General features: G+C 41.5%; 1 pseudogene; it reads left to right on the top strand.

Annotated features, from left to right (window-relative positions):
* Positions 1-8,557: 8,557 nt before the first annotated feature.
* Positions 8,558-13,272, top strand: LOC143121559 (extracellular calcium-sensing receptor-like; annotated as a pseudogene).
* Positions 13,273-16,748: the final 3,476 nt, after the last annotated feature.

The raw sequence follows: 16,748 nt of genomic DNA, 5'->3' as shown, positions 1-16,748 counted from the left end.
ACTCTATAGAACTAAGACCTTAGCATATGTGGTAAAATTCTGAGCTATGCCCATAGACTTCAATGGAGCAGTCGCTGCCTCTGCTCTGCATAAAGGGGGATTTTGACCCCCCCCTCGTGCGATCCGGGTTCCCGGAAGTGGCTCCTGATGAAGTATCTTGCTCCGCCTTAACAATCTTTGCTTCAGTCGTGGATGTGGGCATGGGAGAGCAGTGCTCAACCACTTCCCCCGCCGACATTTTTTCTACTGGTCGGGGATCGAACCGGCAAACCCGAAGCTTGTCGAATTAAAAGATAACTAGGCCATCATTAAAAAGTTGCATTGCTTGCATAATAAAATGTAATCAGGTAATCCCCAACAATGTAACTGTAATCAGATTACACAATTTTTTTATTGTAATCTGGGTTGATTATAGTTACTTGATTTTTGTAATCTGATTACGTAATCCAGATTACATGTAATCCGTTACTACCCAACCCTGCGTGGTAGTGAGTAGAGGGTCCCCTAAAGCCAAACCGAAGTATCCCGAGGTCTTATCTTATTGCTGAGTGTGTTGTAACACGCTCTGTAAATTCGTCGCCGTTTAAAAAAAAAAAAAAACATAGTCCAGTCCATACAACTTCATTTCAATTTCGAAAGAAATACTGGACTATGTTTTTTTTTTTTTTTTTAAAACGGCGACGAAATTGTGAATTTCCAGAGCGTGTTACAACACACTCAGCAATAAGACTCCTACGGACTTTCCCCTGAAGGTGGCGGCAAAGATGGCAACATTTCCGGAAAGGTACTGGCTTGATGAAATTCATTCTGGACTCTCTATTCGACCACATAAAGACCTCGGGATACTTCGGTTTGGCTTTAGGGACCCTCTACTCACTACCAAGTAAGTGTTATGTTGTTTGGATCTGTAGAAGAGGTATAAAAATAGCGTTTTGTAGCGGCGCAATTGAAATGCCCCGCTCACTTCCAGGCTACGAGTTGTGACTGAAAACGGTACAATCGAACTTTCTCAAAACACATCCGAATGACATAATTTTGATGTAAACTCAACGTATGTACCCCCAATCATCCGTAAATTGATCTAAAGTGCATTTTACTCCGGATAATTCCTTTAACTTCGGGGCTAACTCCCTAACACTCTATCTGAAAGTGGTTAGCAAATGAACGAGGATTTTGGCTTCATCTGCGGATTTATTTTTGCATTATTTTGAATATGACTAGCTCAGTCTCAACAGCACGTCTACTTTTTACACACGCATCTCAGTTCTAACACGCATATCCCCTCTCGCTTTCTCTCTCTCCATCCCTGCGCACGGTGCGCTCTTAAATGAGCTGCACCATTTTACAATTGCATCTATATTTTCATATTAGAATGTTTTGTCAAGTGTAAGCTTAAACTGCCGTGATCAATTTAAGTTCCCGTGCCGCCCCTGGAAAGGTGCAATGCCCGTCCGTGAATTTGTGTATGCCGCCGGGTCTGGGAGTTGCTTCTAAATTCGCCAGTTAGGAGCTACTTTTAGCCTTAAAATTCTTTGTGAATACGGCCCCTGAATAAAAAGGCCTAGCCTAAATGAATCAAGGCAAAACAAATAGCCTAGTAGCCTAATGAAACATATGGATTGATGTAGTATCTTTGTAACATTATTAAATTATTATGTTACTATGCCTACGTTTGCAAAAGAGAACATTTTAATTTGATTCACAATAATGTTACATTTAATTTACATGTTGACAATGATTAGCCTAGTTTTGGTTGTTGTTGGCGGCGTTATTGCATGTTAGTTATGCCTACAATGCAAAATTGCTTCCTCACGATTGGAAGCTCCTGTAGCTGCATAGGATTTCAAAAAACGGCAAAATGCCGCAGGTTTGTGAATAGGTCTGTGAGTAAGGAGTCCTCTTGACTTTTTTTAAGCTGTCAGAGGTGGGAAGGTGTGATTTGTTGGGGGCAGGGCCGGATTAACTGGGCACAAATGTCTGATGGCCCCCCTTCCCCCCAGCCAACGTGAATCGGGTGGTTAGTTAATAGGCCTATCGTGAAGATGTTTCCTGCCATCTAAGGCACGAGCGCATCTGTGAGGCCAAGCCTCACCAAGTAGCTCGTTTGTTTACAACTAACATTCCATTTAATTAAACTGCTTTATAGGCTATGCCGAAATAGTTTTCAACATTTTGAATATTAGTGTCGGGTGAATTGAAATATTCTCAAAGTAGCCTTATGGCTGAAAGCTGCTTGGGATCCCCCCTGTCAAGCAATATAACCATACAAACGTGCTTCCTGCACTCATTGTTTCAAAAGGAGTAAAAACATGCTCTCTTGGAGCATGTTTTACATGACGGATGACGTTGTCAATGAACAAGTTCTGTGCCCGAGGGGTAGGCCTAGTAGCCAGCTGATTTTGCCAGGGCTTCAGCCCCGAATGTATTTTGTACAGTTGACTAACAAATATGAAACCATTATTTCGATCGCGCATTGAAACTTTGAGATGAGATGGACGTATTTAACATACAAGCGGACACGGGTGAACTCACTCTTCTTCATGCAGCAGATTTAACATGAACGTTACCTTCCATAACACATAATTTGGAACGTAGGCTACGTGCGCACGCGAGGTTGGGCATGTCATTGTTTGCATTTAATATTTGGTATAGGCCTACGTTACAAGGAAATCATGAAGTCATCAATAACAAGGTGGTGGTGGAGTTATCCTGTTCTCGTCATTTAGACTAGCCTACAAGTTCAGGTTTGTTATCAGCCTCTAGCCTACAGTCTCGAGCTGGCCAAACAGTGGTGGCCTGCTTTGCCTAGTTGTAAAATCGAATTAGTGAGTCTTCAATGTTCCCTTCTCCCTAAGCTAAGCATAACAAACCATATAATGCATATTGCTATTTAAAAGCCACTCTGCTAGGTGGCTATATAGTTCGTTTCTAGCAAACAGAAAATGTCAAGATAGCTAAATGTCATTACATCCTCTAATTGTCAAAATTGTATTGTCCATAATATTTAATAAATGTGGTGCAAATGAGGCTTGAGTCAGTGGATTCATTTATGAAAAGTGAGCAGCAAGTCAGGCAAAATGGGAATTATGAAAACCGTTTAGACTCTATGGGCTATGCCCCGAATGTTTTCAACTGCCCTGCATATTGATTGAAACTGTCGGGCAGTGTGATTGATCTGTATTGTTGAAAACCTAAAACAAATGAAATATTCGACTTTGATAGTATATTTTTACTACCATATTTCTCTTGAGACTTAATCAGGACGATGCAGGTCAGAATCCAGGCTTTATTCTTTTCAATGAGGGGCCTAGTGCCCCTCAAGGGAGAAAAGTACATGTTTGTGTCACCCCATCATGGGTTTCACCAGATTCTCAATATTCTCTTCTAACTTCTCTGACTAACAGAGACCATATTTAAAGTTACACACAAAGAGAGGGAGTGACCTCTAGGTCCAACCCAGTTTGAATATGCAAGGTAAAGGTGTGGTGTATGGGGGATGTGGCCTTTTGGGTGACATCTGGCCAGCTTCTATTGTCTTTTAATTAAAACTACCCCCTTTCCTGGGAAGTCCTTCAGAGGCTTGGACACATGCGGTTCTACAAACATCAACATTTCACACCTGGTGATGGGCAAGGGGCTATAGACACGCTTTCACTGAATTCAAGGATAAAGAATGGATACATTGCATACAGACCAAAGACACACACACAGGGTACACATGGGTACAAAAATCACAAATGACCATAAGAACTACACAGTATTCAAGTCATAAAGACTTGAATCATTACTGTTCACATAAAATTATCATACAGAAATATTCCCTTCAACTTCATGTTATACAAGCAGAACTAAACTATGTTTGGGGGAAATATTAGATTCCCACTTTTACAGCCTATAGGCCTTAGGTCTATTCGAGAGATGCGCTAAAGCACAGCCAGCAGGTATGGTGCGTAATGGAGATTCCAAAGTGCTCTTATTTGGTCAGAACCAAGGACAGTGATCGAGGATAGTACGTCCGTCCTTTTTACAATGCAACAAACTATTCAAATCTCTATTATGTAAGCACAAATAATATAACAGTATATTAGTCAGTCATTTTTATTAGGTTAAACAGTGATTTGATAAAGTTTTTTTAAGGCCCACCCACAATTGGTCTGGCCCATCCAAAACTGGAATCCTGGCGCCGTGCCTGCCCTATACAGGCTAAAGTTACCTTGTTTTGTTCTTAACGTCTGGTTTTAAACAGCTGTAAATGCAGTCTAACGTTCTGACAAGCACACCAATTGCCTACCTTGTTCTTGCCCATCTGGAATAACTCCTCTAGCTTTGCTGCCTCCATACTTTCTGTTGTTTAAACTTGTGATCCATCATGAGTATTGAATTAGTGAATTAGCTCAACATTGTGTGCTGATAACCATATATAGATAGGTAACCGAGTAAAAGAAAACACGTAGCGTACGTGCCTGCATGCGTATTGTGTCTCCTGCTCAAACTAAATGTGTGCGCGTTAATTTTGATAAGTGTTCACTAAGTTACGTAATAGAAAATTGTAAATAGCCTGATGGCAGCTAATGGGATACTGTGCATAGTTGGGAAGGTATGGTGGGCCAATTTGGTGTGAATACACATTACACACACACAGGGAAATTTTCTCTCGTTGTTGAGCCTGATGGTACGCACAGTGCGTACGGACGTACACCTGCAGGCGCGCCTTGGTCCTAATGCCTGATAGTAGTTTGTGGATTGGCCTATATTTTTGGCGTTGAAAATGGAAACGTCTTTAGACATGAAAAATCGATTTTACAATCGATTCAGTGAACACTTATGTCTCAAAAATCGAACAGGATTTTTTTACAAAAGTGACAGCCCTAGTTATCACAGTGTGTGGCTGTGGCGCAGGCGGAAGACAGCGACAATTGGCAGGGGAGGGTCATGTCTTTTTTAACAATTCTGTCGGAGGGTCATTGAACAATTTCTAGCAGGCAAGAGAGGGTCATGCAATTTGCAACTGAAGCACTCAAAATTCCTCCGGTGGCCCCTTCAATAAATAACGAACAGTCCCTAGATTGCTGCTGGGCTATATGTCTTGGTTCATGTCTGTTAACAACTCATTGCCGTCAAACGCATAGCCTATCTCGCGATTGCATCCATTACAAACAAACATGCAATGTGAACGTCTGGGATTGGGGAGAGCACTAAATGCTCTTCTGAATAAGCACGCTACGAAACGCTAATGAAGTAAACTTGTGACCATCAAAAATCGTTTATCGCCTGTAACGCCTGTTTATCGCCTGTAACTGATAACAGGACGTAACAGGAAGGCATTTGGCTGAGCAACGGAGGTTAATATGCTCTATATTTTGTCCAAATGATATCTGTCTATCAGCGTTGCACTCGGAGAAAACCAGAATGTTTAATTTGTTCTGCGTTTCTTCTACGGCTGCAAACGGGATTCACTCGCAGTTAACCAAATATTTCTTTATTAGGGCAGGCATATTTCTGACTATTAAATTATTTCTAAACCAGTCTGCTAAAGTCTGTAGTGAAGTCTGTGTAGGGTTTTCCAGGCTCCATTTCTTTTTACGAGACACCCTGCTCACTTGAGCCATCTACCGGTTGTTTGGGTTGTTGCAGCGTCTCACTGGAAAAATACAAATTAAAGTCGCGTGATCCCACGCGCGGACCGCGAGTGAAGCTGGCCAAGTCGAAGCACTGCCCACTGTAGCACCTGTAGCAAATATCGGTTCGAGTGAGCTGCACCTGTAGCACTCCATTCTGTGTGTGTACTGTGCTCCAAAACTCCAGTGTTCGGACACAGTTCTGGAAAGTAGCTCAATTGAGCCATACGCTATTCCTGCCAATACAACAACCTCACCAGAATCACAGACTGCACCTTAGGGGACATTATTCTTTAGAACTTGAGTATGGACTAAAGTTAACAACTCTGATTCTGATCAGCAATGAATATCCTGACGGTTTTATGGGACTCCATCTTAAATTACTGTGGACAGCCTATGATTCAGCTATCTGCTAATATTCTTCAACTGTTCAGCTGCCCTTCAACTGAGCTACATTATATTACATTATAACATTAATATTATTACCATTGTTATATTCTTGGTTAATATTAACAGTATCAGTATTCTACATCAAATAAATATTTTTGCATACTTTACTGGATGAAGTTGTCTTGGTGTGTGTGTGTGTGTGTGCATAGGCCTATGTGTCAGTTTTCTTTGATGTGTTATTGTGTGTGAGAAAAAGAGAGAGTGTGAGTGAGAGAGAGAGGGAGAGAGAGAGTGTGTTTATGAGTGTCAGACGTTTGCAGTGCAGCTATTGTATGGTACTCTCCTCACTATGCATTATGGGGGCTGACAGGCCTAGGTCTTGTCCTGCAGCTACCTGTGAACCCTGCAGATAGTTGGCTGAGTGACCAATGCAACTTTTCCCAGCACAACACACATACAAACTCTCTCAGAACCAAACTAGGCGCCTATCACCTTGCTTGCTTATTTATTTACTTACACTCAATGATGCTTTTTGCCACAGGGTACAAATGGGTCTTATTTGCAGGGCTTCTGCAGGTTTCAAGGAGTTACATTTAAGCATTTTTAAGACCATTTCAAGACTATTATGAATTAAATTTATAACTGATTTCACACCCATACTGGTAAAAAATATGAAGGAAAATCAGTCAATACATCTGTTCTTTGAATTTTATCAAGTGAGAGGGCACTTTGACATAGGCTGCACGCACTGTGATTTGGACTGTGATAGAAGATGAAGAGTGGTCTTTGCTTTTGTAATAGAATTATGGAGTCTTGAAGTCTTCAATAATTTGTTTCCCTTAAACTAAGCATTTACATGAAGCACAAGATAAGTCAATTGAAACACATTCCATTCAGATAGCTAGATGGCTACCAGGTTCATAATTCACTTTTAATTGCAAACAGAAAATATCTAGCTATGATCATGACATTGCTTCTATTTCCAAAGGAATGAAGGATACCAACTTAATAGTATGCTTATCATTGCTAAATTGTGCTAAATGTGGCACAAACAATGTTAGAGTTTGTGGACTAGCCATAGGCTATATTTGGAGCTGACAAATGTGTAGACAATGCTCTTAAAGTGACAGTGCACCATTTATAAATTAGTTTAGTTGAGTTAAACAGCTTCAAATTGGTAGTATTTCTTAAGAAATTGATATTTTAAACAAAATGACTTTCATTATTGTACGGTGGCGCATAGCATTCACATCACACAAAAAATAATTACGAGATAATTATCTATGTATTTATTTATTATTATATATGCAGCACCAGCTGATTTTAACTCTGTTGAAGAGGATATATTTAGAACTTGTCATTATTTCAATAAATTTGACAATTTTAAGCTTGACCTACCACTTTCTTAGAGCGATGAGGGACAGGTGGGGCTTGTGAATGCCCCCTTGACCAAAGTGGGGAATGAAAGAAAAAGTTTGAGAACCACTGATCTAGTTTGTTAACTACCACAGTCACGAGTTGGGTCGCGATAGTCTGTCATTTTTAAAAAGTGGGTCCCCAGAAAAAAAGTTTGAGAAACACTGCTATAGGCTGTTTTATTGATTCCGATACTGGACTCCACTTGTCTTTCAAAGGCAGCTTCCGATAGTGGGAATAACACCTATTTACTGTATGTCATCCCACTATAGGAGCAGCTCCCCACAGAGCCATTGCCATTTGACTCTTCTTAATTTGCTCAAATCTTGGATCAGCCTGCATAAGGTGGTAGAAATATGCCCTTGCAACTGTTGCCACTGCATGTGTGTTGCTCTTTGTGTTGCGTGTGTTGTTGTTGTGTGTGTGGTGCATGCATGTGTGTGTGTGTGTGTGTGTGTGTGTGTGTGTGTGTGTGTTTAAGCAGGTGACGTGTGTGAAGTTGTTAGAGTGGGTGGACTAATGATCCTCTCCTGGAAAACAGACTTTTTCCTCCAGCTCTACATGATTGCCTCCAGAGTCACAACAATGATTTAATGTGCTATAATTAAACATGGCTCCCTTTGGATTGTAAATTAAACACTTTTCCCTCTATGCATGTCAAATTGGGCATTTCACAGGTTCTCTCTCATCACTAACTACAAGCAACTGACATGCAGTACATCTTAAATAGCAAAATATCTGAAGTACTGACATAATACCAAATTCCTTCAAATACTGTATGTGTCCCATGAATTGAGGTGAAGTATAGTTCAGTGTCTTTGTTATCTGTAGCCATGATTCATCTGGGCTTTGATCAATTATCTCCACCCAGCCCACTTACAGTACCTGTGCTCCTGTGTACTCATTCACCCACACTAAGGGATTTGGCTTGTTTGCTTTGGGCAAGTTTGCCTCTTCTTAAGCAGGCTCTCCCTTTCTCTTGCCTCTCTCTGTGAGGGGATGTCAGGCCCTTCGTTTGCCATTTGTCTTTCTCTGTTGTAGGTGACGTGTAGGGGATGGGTGTAAGTGTTGGTCTCTGCTTGCTGTTGGTCCTCTGTGGTCAGGGCCAGGTGGGTGGTGAGGAGCCTGCCTGTCATTTACAGTGGAAGACTGTGTCTAATAGTCTCTACAAGGACGGAGATGTGATCATTGGGGGGCTGTTTCCTGTCAATGCCTTGGCACCTAAGCTTGATCTGACGTTCAAAGGCCAAGTGAGCAATGCTGCATGTCAAAAGTAAGTAGAGGGGAAAACTATGTTTCATTACAATGAGTCCTGGCTGATGGTTTCATATGTATATTTTGCAGAAGAATGTTTGTTTTAGCATGCAAGAATGAAAACTTGTCCCTCAAATACTTAAAGTCCTTATTTCCAGGTTCATGTTAAGGAACTATCGCTGGCTTCAGACTATGGTGTTTACCATTAAGGAGATAAACCGTAGCCCTATTTTGCTGCCAAACCTCACTCTGGGGTACCTGGCATTCGACACCTGCCTGCAGGAGCAGACGACAGTCGGGGCTGCGCTGGCCATGGTGACGGGGCAGGAGGCAGCGGTCTGGGGTTCCAGCTGCACTGGCAGCCCTCAGGTGCCCATCATCATCGGTGATGCCAGGTCGTCTGGCTCCCTTGCAGTTGCCCGGACTCTGGATATTTTTGACATCCCTATGGTGAGTTAGGGCAGAATGCTGATAACTCTTCATTCTTTCTGCTCACTGTAATTATGGATTATTCGGTATCACTTAATAATCATCACTTCTAAATGGCAAACGGTAGTTGTTTATACTTAAGACACTGTACTGTTAAAAAAAAAATAACATGCATCATTAGTTAATAATGGTACATTTATAATTAAATAAATGTTAGTAGTTATTTTACTGTAATAATAATAGTTGATAATAATAATAATAATAATAATAAGTAGTAGTAGCAGTGAGTGATTTTTAAATTTCTACTAAATTGTTACATTACACAGATAAATAGACAAGCTATTACAATTAACTTACAACTGGTGATAATAATTACTTTGCAGACAATCTATAGACATTATCTGTATGAGTAGTGTCTTAATTGCAATGCTTTTGCAGTGCAATGTTTCAGTACATTTTAAATTGTTAATAATTTTAAATAATTACTTGGATGGCAAATGTGAAGTTGCAACATTGCTGGATAAAACTTAACTGTTTAACAAATGCTTTGTAAAGCATACATACTGTAAACATAATTTGAAGTTTGAGCATATACACATAATTTGGAAGTTTGATGTGATGTTTACAGTACTTACGGTACTTGTGTTTTATATGTGATGGGTATAGTATTGCTACACAAGCCCACCCCCCCCCCCCTATTACATGTTTGATAGGTGATCTATTACATTGTAAACATTTGTGTGAATTAAAATTTGATTTTTAATGACTTATAACAATACTGGCATAATAGCTTTAACAGTAATTATCAGCTTTCTTATAGTTTAGTCTCTATCCTAGGACTGTAAAGTGTGATATGATGCATGATATGAGCCAATAATAATGAAATTATTACATATTACTTGAATTAGAAAATAAAATGTGAGGTTCACATTTGGTAATCTATTATTATGTTTTTCATACAGACTGTACATTTAAAAACTAACAGAAATTGTAGATGTAAGATAAAAATTTAATCTATTATAGTATTTTTCATCTTGATATCTATCCTCTTTAGGTCAGCTACTTTGCCTCCTGTGCATGTTTGAGTGACAGACAGAAGTACCCAAACTTCTTTCGCACCGTCCCCAGCGATGCCTTCCAGGCCAAAGAGCTTGCCCATCTGCTGCAGTTGCTGGGCTGGGCGTGGATCGGGGTCGTGTTCGGAGATGACGATTACGGCCGCTACGGTGTGCAGCTGCTCCTGAAGGAGCTGCAGGGCTCCAACGTATGTGTCGCGTTCAGCCAAGTCATCCCCAAAGCCCACAACCCCCAGAGGATAAGGCACATCGTGGAGACCATTCGCCTGTCCACAGCGAGGGTGGTGGTCATCTTTGCCATCACCAGAGATGCACAAGCGCTCCTGGAGGAGGTGGTGAGGCAGAACATCAGTGACAGGCAGTGGATCGGCACTGAAGGCTGGGTTACATCTCCTGACATTTCAACTCCTCAGAATCTGCCCTCGTTGGTGGGGACACTGGGCTTCGCTCTGAGGAAGGCCCACATTCCAGGCTTGGGCTCTTTCCTCACCAGCATCAAGCCGGCGGGGTCGAGGACTGAGCCGTTTGTGAGAGAGTTCTGGGAGACGCTGTTTGAGTGCTCGCTGGAGGGAAACTCCTCCTCTGGAGACAACAGGCCCCGTTGCACAGGCACAGAGAGCGTGGAGGAGAAGGCCAGCTCATACTCAGATGTGACTCAGCTTGGAGTGAGCTACAATGTGTACAAGGCTGTGTATGCTGTTGCCCATGCAATTCAGGACATGCTCGCTTGCCCACCAGGCCAGGGGCCATTTCAGAATGGGACATGTCCCAATGTCAACAAGATTGCGCCCAAACAAGTAGGGCAGACATTGTAACATTATTACATTTTACATACAGTCATTTGATCATTTCATAGACTGAATTACTCAGTGAATGAAAAATATGATGTGTTTGTCTCTCACCCCCACCCCACTCTGTATGTGTGTGTGTTTGTGTGTGTTTTAATTCATGTTGGAGCTCCTTCACTACTTGAAGAAGGTGAATTTTACAACACCTCTGGGAGATACTGTATACTTTGATATGAATGGAGACCCCTCTGCCTCATATGACATCATCAACTGGCACATAGGTGATGGAGGCAAAGCTGAGTTTGTGAAGGTGGGGCAGTACGACTCCAGCCGAGGGCCGGGTCAGAAACTCCAGCTGGACATCGCCAAAGTGGTGTGGGGTGGTGGATGGACCAGCAAGGTAAAATGTCAGCTAACAATTAAAAAGAATTTTGACAGCGAAAGCAGCCATTTAACCAAGCTTATGTTGTCTCCTAAACACAGGGAAATAAGAAAAGAAAATAACAAAGAGAGACTCACTGAAATATTTTGTTCTCAGAACAGTCTGCTTTGGGGGGAGCCATAGCATAAAGTCTGCACCCCACACCACAAAAGAGCTCAGTGCCCACAGTGCTCAATCCCTAAAATGCCAGAAAATGGTGAAAAATGTGGATTGGTGTTTCTCAAGGCCCAATATAATGTCATCAAATGCCTTGTTTTGTCCATGCACGGACCAAAAATATTTAATTTACTGTCATAGAGGAGTAAGGTAGGAGAGAGGCCGCACTATGCATACATACTTTTATTAGCACAGACGCGTTATCGGCGTGTGCCTTCTTCAGTGTGTCACAGAGCAGAACATATTCAAGTTTAAGAGTCTACAATCAGAGAATTTTGACAAAATGATATACTATTTTGTTAGTGATTAATTCAATAGTTCACAATCGATTAATTGTTGCAGCCCTTGTCTTGACAACCAGCATTCTTCACCAGCAGAGATACTGTTCTGCAAATCCGTTCCTCACTGCAGAAATGTTTGCAAGAATATGGCTGTGAATCAGTATCATGGTGTGGAAAGATAACATAATGAGGGTGTAGTTGCTATGAACAACCTGACACTGTTTGGAGTTACTGTGTATAAAGTCACTAGCATGGCTTTTCTCTGTTTCTCTGCAGATACCCGTGTCAGTATGCAGTACCCCTTGCACTCCTGGAACCAGGAAGGCTCTGCAAAAGGGAAGACCAGTCTGCTGTTTCGACTGTGTACAATGTCCAGATGGGGAAATCAGTAATGAAACGGGTACAATTCTTGTCACTTTCATAATTGTTCTCACTGTCCCATAAAGTTGAGTATTAGTGCTCACCTACTATGAAATATCTTTTTATATTTTGGTTTCTTTTATCTTCTTTTCGATCAAGGTGCAACTGAATGCATAAGATGCCCAGAGCACTTCTGGTCCAACAACCTGAGGACAGAATGTGTCCTAAAGCAAGAGGAGTTCCTCTCCTTCGTAGAGACCATGGGGATTGTTCTGACGGCTCTTTCAATATCCGGAGCGCTACTCACATCTGCCGTCCTTGTGACCTTCATCCGCCACAGGGACACACCCCTGGTCCGTGCCAACAACTCCGAGCTGAGCTTCCTCCTGCTGCTGTCCCTCATCCTCTGCTTCCTGTGCGCCATGTCCTTCATCGGCCGGCCGTTGGCCTGGTCCTGCATGCTGAGACACACCCTCTTCGGGGTGACTTTCGTGGTGTGCATTTCATGCATCCTCAGTAAGACAGTGGTGGTCCTTGTAGCCTTCCGGGCCACACTACCGGGCAGTAACCTGATGCGCTACTTTGGGCCGGCACAGCAGAGGATAGGGATCGATCTGTGTGTGCACCTTGATCCAGGTGCTGGTGTGTGTGCTCTGGCTTACGCTGGACCCTCCACTGCCCTCGCAAAACAAAGCCACCATCCGCAGTGCCACGGTGGTCCTGGAGTGTGCAGCCCACTCACTGGCTGGGTTTGCTGCTTTGCTGGGCTACATTGGTCTGCTGGCAACTGTCTGTTTTCTACTGGCTTTCTTTGCCAGGAGGCTCCCTGACAATTTTAATGAGGCCAAGTTCATCACCTTCAGCATGTTGATATTTTGCGCTGTGTGGATAGCATTTGTCCCAGCCTATGTGAGCTCACCAGGAAAGTACACCGTTGCTGTGGAAATTTTTGCCATCCTGGCCTCCAGCTATGGGCTGCTTTTATGCATTTTTGCACCAAAATGTTACATCATTCTGTTCCAACCACAAAAAAATACCAAGAAAAGCATGATGGCCAAATGACAATGCACTGTTTTTAGGAATTATATTTTTGTGCTTATTGTCATTCCTCTAAATGTCATTACTTTCACATGTCATAGTGACATATTTGGTTTGGATTCTGTTTGTCAGCATTTCTTGTAATTACAATACTTTAGTATAATGTAACACTTTAAGAACATGTAAATTGCCCCTTTATTCCCTCTGCCATCACCAAATCCACAACAGTAATCCAAATGTTAAAGTAACACGCCACCCAAAATCAGTAGTAATATATGTTCTTACCTTGACTTTCACGAGTTGAGTCGTACCTCTCCCGCGTCGGTATGTGCACTCAAATGCTCTGGCGCGCGGCACGAATGTGTTAGCATGTTGCTATGCTAGCGGGCTCTGCCGTGGCCGTAGAGAGAGTAAGATGGCATTAATCAAACACATCCACGTTTTCCCTACTTAAATACAGTTGCACAAGTAGTTGATTAAAAATGTTAGGGCACACAACATGAAACGTGACGATTTTCCAAGCGAATAAACAGGAGAACTACAATGTCTGGCGCAATAGCACTTGGGAGTACTTCGACCTAGGTAGTAATATTAATTAACACCTAATTGTAGATCCTATCCACCACAGAGTTTAGAATCCATGCTTGATCGACCCCTCAGCCTCCCCCTCCCCTCTGAGCGAGAGAGAGGCACACACACTAGAGATGCGCTGATGGGCTATTATTTCAACCATAACTGCATAGCAAAACTTAATCCATCCATCAGCAAAGTTTTTTGACCAATTTTCAAAACCGCACCCGCCGCCATCTGCTGTGTTTATAATGTATATGGGATGTTTTTAATGTAGCCTATATGGGATGCGGCGCTGCTGACGTGAGGCTAGAAAGCTCTTGCCTGTTCTTTCTAGAAAGACTGATCCAATGCAGCAAATATATTAAAAGGCTAAAGTCCTACATTGGCTATGTTGTAGCCTATATCCCCAGAATATCAGCAGCAAACTCAGTCTGTCTCGCAAAACAGTCTCCAAATAAAACGCACATCGGCCTGTTGCCTAGCCTATTCTGTGTGCCAATATAGCCGATCGTCCAAAATGCTTGATTGCATTGCATTCTCCACATTTTTAGCAAAATTTTCATGTACCACATCAGCATTTTTGTTCAGTGAATCTTTTGTAAATTGCTTTACAATTACCGTCGGGCCTAGAGCGTTTGAGTGCACATACCAACGCGGGAGAGGTACGACTCAACTCGTGAAAGTTAAGGTAAGAACATATATTACTACTGATTTTGGGTGGCGTGTTCCTTTTACTTTTCCTAAAAGAAAATGATACTTTTTGCATAACCCTAAAACAACTGTGTGTTTATGTGCAAAGTAATGATTCTACTGAGAGAACCAGTCATCCTCCCCTACAGAATGGCTTCTAATGGCACAATCCCCCAACCCACCCACACACAGTGATCTTCACAGGACAATACAGTCCACAATGTTATATCCTGTGATAAGAATAAAACTAGTACCCAAATCTTATATGACCTGGTATGTTGTAGTCTTTCTCTTCCCTTCAACTCTTGGTATTGTAACCCTAATTTTTAGAGTACTACCTGGTTAACTATCCAGTCTCGTTGAGGCGTGGAAGGAAGACGGGTTACAGGTGTGAAGTTTAACTTCCAGGAGCTTTATTTTTACGGGACATGTACAACCAGCCAGCACACTCCTAACTCTGCTCTGACTCGAACTTTTTGTTCCCCCTAATTATCTTCCCCCTGGATACATTCCCCGGAACCAATCTCATAACAGCATATCCATTATTTCCAAGACATCCACAAGGGCGCATAAACAAAATACAAAATTGACATTAACATATAAAATAAACAAAGCCATAAAATATACGGCTACAGTATTAACAAAGCTTTGATGAGACCGGGTAGTTGCCATGATATGTGGAGGTAGAGAAATGAATATGTGTAAGTGCAACTGTCATTGTTTGGTTGGTTGATTGCATGGTTTATTGACTGGGTGATTGATTAATTCATTAACCGCTCTGTTCATTGGTTGATTCATTGACCAGTTACTATGATTTGATTTGATTTATTGGCTGATCCACTAATTGATTGGCTTCTTTTAAAAATAGTTCCAACATATCACCTTTACAGTGTATTGGTGAAACAAACAAACAAACAAAAAACATCATATGTGGTGTCACAATGAAATTAGTTAATTTACAGATATGGCCATTTTAAAGGAACCGTATGTAAGAAATGTATTTCAATTAATCATAAAATGGCCCTGATATGTCACTAGACATTAAGAAATCATGTTCATTTCAATTATATCACTGACAACAGTAGTCCGGCCAGGATATTGTCATTTAAAAAGTGAAGTTGCAGCCCTCAACTGATGTTGATGTTGTCATGTTGTGTTTTGGGCTGATATGGCACCCTCCACCTATCTACTAATCACAAAGTCAGTAGTGTTTCGGCATCGGGGTTGCCAGCTCTGCCAGTCAGGGGGGAGGGGAAGGGGTACACTGCTCTACAGTAATTTGAAAGTGATGGCAGTACCAGTTTTGGCCACAATCTTACATACGGTTCCTTTAAATAAATGGAACAAGAAATTACTCAACTTTTTCTAATGTTGCTTTAAATACATTCAATATATCCCAAATATTATGCCTATAGTCATATTTAAATAATAATAATAATAATAATAATAATAATAATAACATTATAACATTGTTATATTGTTATAACAATATATAACATTTACATCGCGCAGTGTCGACTCACCATGTACAGTATGTGCACCGTCTTAAAAAAAATTTCCAGCGAAATAAATAAAGAGAAAAATAACTTTGTTAGCTAGTGATCTGTCACCGGCTAACTTGATCTCTAGTTTCTAGTCCCAGAGACAGTTGACAACCTAACCTAACATAGTTTTGCTAGGACTAGTACACTACTACAAAGTTGCTGAACGTGTGTTATTTCAGGTTAGTTTGCAACAATATACAAGTTTAACCAAAGTCCTTAGCTGCTACCTAGCTAGCGAACATATCTAGCCGTTCCCATTCACTTTCCGTTTACTGTGCTAACATTAGCTAGCTAGCTCGGTTAACAGGCAAAAGGAAACTATTTATTGTGTGTCTGAAAGAGTGTTTCATTGGTATAAAACAAGCAATGGCAATAAAATAGGACACACCATTTTATTAATATGTTGTTATTGCTTATTCAGGGAGAAGTTTATGCTTCCACGTGCCTATTAGGGGTTTGCACGGACGTCACATTCTGGCCGGTAACCATGGTAACCCAGCATATTGGCGGTACTGAGCGAATGAAGTACAATGGAGTATTAGCTTTGGATATCTTACATGATTGTAGCCGTGTCTAAACAACAGAAAAGCTCATCAAAATGCGTCTAAGATGCAAAGGCATATAGGGCAGGACTTGGACCACAAAAAAGGCGCGATATTTCGCGAAATTACGGTTTATTGTTAGTGCAGATCC

Source organism: Alosa pseudoharengus, unplaced genomic scaffold (assembly GCF_046254945.1).
Source record: "Alosa pseudoharengus isolate Yale_2024_CS ecotype anadromous, Long Island Sound unplaced genomic scaffold, YU_APseudo_1.1 YU_APseudo_1.1_scf_13, whole genome shotgun sequence".
Classification (NCBI taxonomy): Eukaryota; Metazoa; Chordata; class Actinopteri; order Clupeiformes; family Clupeidae; genus Alosa; species Alosa pseudoharengus.
This window is presented reverse-complemented; position numbering and strand designations above follow the sequence as displayed.